The sequence below is a fragment of the Camellia sinensis genome, chromosome 13, assembly GCF_055761805.1.
Source record: "Camellia sinensis isolate YWXY chromosome 13, ASM5576180v1, whole genome shotgun sequence".
Lineage (NCBI taxonomy): Eukaryota > Viridiplantae > Streptophyta > Magnoliopsida > Ericales > Theaceae > Camellia > Camellia sinensis.
Genome location: NC_138973.1, coordinates 38205573 through 38211572, shown reverse-complemented (window position 1 = coordinate 38211572; position 6000 = coordinate 38205573).

Genomic DNA, 6000 nt, shown 5'->3' with positions numbered 1-6000 from the left:
CACAATGGTAGATATGTAATTATGGTGTATACTTACAATTTCTCATACACTAGGCTTCAAACACTCGGACACTTATTCGGACCCCCTTGCATGATGGCAAATATGTAATTATGGTGTTTACTTACCATTTCTCATGCATTACGGTTCGAACACTCGGACACTTATTCGAACCACCTTGCATGATGGCAGATATGTAATTATGGTGTTTACTTACCATTTCTCGTGCATTGTGGTTCGAACCCTCGGACACTTATTCGGACCCTTTTGCATGATGGCAGATATGTAATTACGGTGTTTACTTACCATTTCCCATGCATTATGGTTCGAACACTCGGACACTTATTCGAACCCTCTTGTATGATGGCAGATTTGTAATTATCGGGTTCACTTACCATTTCTCATGTATTAGGGTTCGAACGCTCGGACACTTATTCGGACCCTCTTGCATAATGGTAGATATGTAGTTTTCGTGTTTACTTACCATTTCTCATGCATTATGGTTCAAACACTCGGACACTTATTTGGATCCTCTTGCATGATGGCAGATATGTACATGTGGTATTTGTTTTCCATTTCTCTTGCATTAGGGTTCGAACACTCGGACACTTATTCGGACCCTCTTGCATGATGGCACATATGTAATTATGGTGTTCACTTACCATTTCTCATGCATTTTGGTTCGAACACTCGGACACTTATTCAGACACTTTTGAAAAATGACAGATATGTAATTATCGTGTTTATTCGTCATTTCTCATGCATTTGGGTTCGAGCACTCGGACACTTATTCGGACCCTCTTGCATAATGGCAGAAATGTAATTATACTGTTTACTTACCATTTCGCGTGCATTATTGTTCGAACACTCGGACACTTATTCGGACCATCATGCATGATAGCAGATATATAATTATGGTGTTTACTTACCATTTCTCATCCATTAGGCTTCGAACATTCGGACACACATTCGGACTCTCTTGCATGATGGCATATATGTAATTATCGTGTTTGCTTACCATTTCTCATCTATTAGGCTTTGAACACTCGAACATTTATTCGGACCCTCTTGCATGATGGCAGATATGTAATTACGGTGTTTACTTATCATTTCTCATACATTAGGCTTCGAACACTCAGACACTTATTCGGACTCTCTTGCATGATGGCAAATATGTAATTATGGTGTTTACTTACCATTTCTCATGCATTATGATTCGAACACTCGGACACTTATTCGGACCCTTATACATGATGGCAGATATATAATTATCGTGTTACTTACCATTTCTCATGCATTAGTGTTCGAACACTTAGACACTTATTCGGACCCTCCTGCATAATGGCAGATATGTAATTATAGTGTTTACTTATCGTTTCTCATACATTAGGCTTCGAACACTCGGACACTTATTCGGACCCTCTTGCATGATGGCAGATATGTAATTATCGTGTTTTCTTACCATTTCTCATGCATTATGGTTCGAACACTAGGACATTTATTCGGATCCTCTTGCATGATGGCAGATATGTAATTATCGTATTTACTTACCATTTTGCATGCATTAGGGTTCGAAAACTCGGGCACTTGTATAGACCCTCTTACATGATGGCAAATATGTAATTATGGTGTTTGCTTACCATTTCTCATGCATTATGGTTCGAATACTCAAACACTTACACAGACCCTCTTGCGTAATGACAGATATGTAATTATCATGTTTACTTACCATTTCTCATCAGTTAGGCTTCGAACACTCGGACACTTATTCGGACCCTCTTGCATGGTGGCAGATATATAATTATGGTGTTTACTTACCATTTCTCATGCATTACAGTTCGAACACTCGGACATTTATTCGAACCATCTTGCATGATTGCAGATACGTAATTATGGTGTTTACTTATCATTTCTCAAGCATTTTGGCTCGAACACTCGGACACTTAGTCGGACCCTCTTGCATTATGACAGATATGTAATTTTCGTGTTTACTTACTATTTCTCTTGCATTAGGGTTCGAGCACTCAGACACTTATTCGGACCCTCTTGCATGATGGCAAATATGTAATTATGATTTTTTCTTACAATTTCTCATGCATTACGGTTCGAACACTCGGACATTTACTCGGACTCTCTTGCATGATGACATATATGTAATTATCGTATTTACTTATCATTTCTCATCAATTTGGCTTCGAACACTCGAACACTTATTCGGACACTCTTGCATGATGGCAGAGATGTAATTGTGGTGTATACATATCATTTCTTATACATTACGCTTCGAACACTCGGGCACTTATTCGAAACCGCTTGAATAATAGAAGATATGTAATTGTGGTGTTTATTTACCATTTCTTATGCATTATTGTTCGAACACTCGGACACTTATTCGGACCCTCTTGCATGATGACAGATATGTAATTATCGAGTTTACTTAGTATTTCTCATGCATTAGGGTTCGAACACTCGAACACTTATTTGGACCCTCTTGCATGATGTTATATATGTAATTATGGTGTTTACTTACCATTTCTCATGCATTATGGTTTGAACACTCGGACACTTATTCGGACCCTCTTGCATGATGGCAGATACATAATTGTGGTGTTTACTTACCATTTATCATCCATTAGGGTTCGAACATTCGGACACATATTCAGACCCTCTTGCATGATGGCAGATATGTAATTGTGGTGTTTACTTACCATTTCTCAAGCATTTTGGTTCGAACACTCGGACACTTATTCGGACCCTCTTGCATGATGGCAGATATGTAAATATTGTGTTTACTTACTGTTTCTCTTGCATTAGGGTTCGAGCCCTCGGACACTTCTATGGACCCACTTGCATGATGGCAGATATTCAATTATCATGTTTACTTACCGTTTCTCATGCATTAGGGTTAGAACATTCAGACAGTTATACGGACCCTCTTGCATGATGACAGAAATGTAATTATGATTTTTGCTTACCATTTCTCATGCGTTATGGTTCGAACACTCGGACACTTAATCGGACCCTCTTGCATGATGGCAGATATGTAATTATCGTGTTTACTTATCATTTCTCATCTATTAGGCTTCGAACACTCAGACAGTTATTCGGAACCTCTTGCATGATGACAAATATGTAATTATGGTGTTTACTTACCATTTCCCATGCATTATGGTTCGAACACTCGGACACTTATTCGGACATTCTTATATGATGGCAGATATGTAATTCTCTGGTTTACTTACCATTTGTCATGCATTAGGGTTCGAACGCTCGGGCACTTATTCGGACCCTCTTACATATTGGTAGATATGTAATTATGGTGTTTACTTACCATTTCTCATGCTTTACGGTTCGAACACTCGGACATTTATTCGGACCCTCTTGCATGATGGCAGATATGTAATTATGGTGTTTACTTACCGTTTCTCATGCATTAGAGTTCAAGCACTCAAACACTTATTTGGACCCTCTCTCATGATGGCAGATATATAATTATGTTGTTTACTTTCTATTTCTCATGCATTGTGGTTCGAACACTCGGAGACTTATTCGGACACTGCTTGATGGCAGATATATAATTATTGTGTTTACTTACCATTTCTCGTCCATTAGGCTTCGAACATTCAGACACTTATTCGGACCCTCTTGTATGATGGCAGATATGTAATTATGGTGTTTACTTACCATTTCTCAAGCATTTTGGTTCGAACACTCAGACACTTATTCGGACACCCTTGCATAATGACAGATATGTAATTATCGTGCTTACTTACTATTTCTCTTCCATTATGGTTCGAGCACTCGGACACTTATTTTGACCCTCTTGCATGATGGCAGATATGTAATTATCGTTTTTACTTACCATTTCTTATGCATTAAGGTTCAAACACTCGGACACTTATACGGACCCTCTTGCATGATGGCAGATATGTAATTAGGGTTTTTGCTTACCATTTCTCATGCACTCGGACACTTACTCAGACACTTACTCGGACCTTCTTGCATGATGGCAGATATGTAATTATCGTGTTTACTTACCATTTCTCATCTATTAGGCTTCGAACACTCGGACACTTATTCGGACCCTCTTGCATGATGGCATATATGTAATTATTATATTTACATACCATTTCTCATACATTGGGCTTCGAACACTCGGGCACTTATTCGAACACTCTTACATGATGGCAGATATTTAATTGTGGTATTTACTTACCATTTCTCATGCATTATGTTTCAAGCACTCGGACACTTATTCGGACCCTCTTGCATTATGGCAAATATGTAAATATGCTGTTTACTTACCATTTCCCATGCATTATGGTTCGAACAATCGGACACTCATTCGGACCATCTTACATGATGGCAGATATGTAATTATCGGGTTTACTTACCATTTCTCATGCATTAGGGTTCTAACGCTCGAACACTTATTCGAACCCTCTTGCACGATGGTAGATATGTAATTATGGCGTATACTTACCATTTCTTATGCATTACGGTTCGAACACTCGAACACTTATTCGGACCCTCTTGCTTGATGGCAGATATGTAATTATGGTGTTTAGTTACCATTTCTCATGCATTAGGGTTCGAACATTCGGACACTTATTCGGACCCTCTTGCATGGTGGCAGATATGTAATTATAGTGTTTACTTACCATTTCTCATGCATTTTTGTTCGAACACTCGGACACTTATTTGGACCCTTTTGCAAGATGGTAGATATGCAATTATCGTGTTTACTTGACATTTCTCATGCATTTGGGTTCGAGCACTCGGACACTTATTTAGACCCCCTTTCATAATGGGAGATATGTTATTATGCTGTTTACTTACCATTTCTCGTGCATTATGGTTCGAACACTTGGACACTTATTCGGACCCTGTTGCATGATGGGAGATATGTAATTGTGGTGTTTACTTACCATTTCTCACCCATTAGGCTTCGAACATTCGGACACTTATTCGGACCCTCTTGCATGATGGCAGATATGTAATTGTGGTGTTTACTTACCATTTCTAATACATTTTGGTTCGAACACTCAGACACTTATTCGGACCCTCTTGCATGATGGCAGATATGTAATTATCGTGTTTACTTACCATTTCTCATGAATTAGGGTTCGAACACTCGGACATTTATTCCGACCCTCTTGCATGATGGCAGATATGTAATTATGTTGTTTACTTACCATTTCTCATCCATTAGTCTTCGAACATTCGAACACTTATTCGGACCCTCTTGCATGATGACAGATATGTAATTGTGGTGTTTACTTACCATTTCTCATGCATTTTGGTTTGAACACTCGGACATTTATTCAGATCTTTTTGCAAGATGGCAGATATGTAATTATCGTGTTTACTTGCATTTCTCATGCATTTGGGTTCGAGCTCTTGGACACTTATTCGGACCTTTTTTCATGATGGCAGATATGTAATTATGCTTTTTACTTACCCTTTCTTGTGCATTATGGTTCGAATACTCGGACACTTATTCGGAACCTGTTGCATGATGGTAGATATATAATTACGGTGTTTACTTACCTTTTCTCGTGCATTATGGTTCGGACACTCGGACACTTATTCGGACCCTATTGCATGATGGCAGATATGTAATAATCCTGTTTACTTACCATTTCTCATCCATTAGGCCTCGAACATTCGGACAATTATTCGGACCCTCTTGCATGACGGCAGATATTTAATTGTGGTGTTTACTTACCATTTCTAATGCATTTTGGTTCGAACACTCAGTCACTTATTCGGACCCTCTTACATGATGGCAGATATGTAATTATTGTGTTTACTTACCATTTTTCATGCATTAGGGTTCGAACACTCGGATACTTATTCGGACCCTCTTGCATGATGGCAGATATGTAATTATTGTGTTTACTTACCATTGCTCAGGCATTAGCGTTCGAGCACTCTGACACTTATACAGACCCTCTTGCGTGGTGGCAGAAATGTAATTATGGTGTTTGCTAATCATTTCTC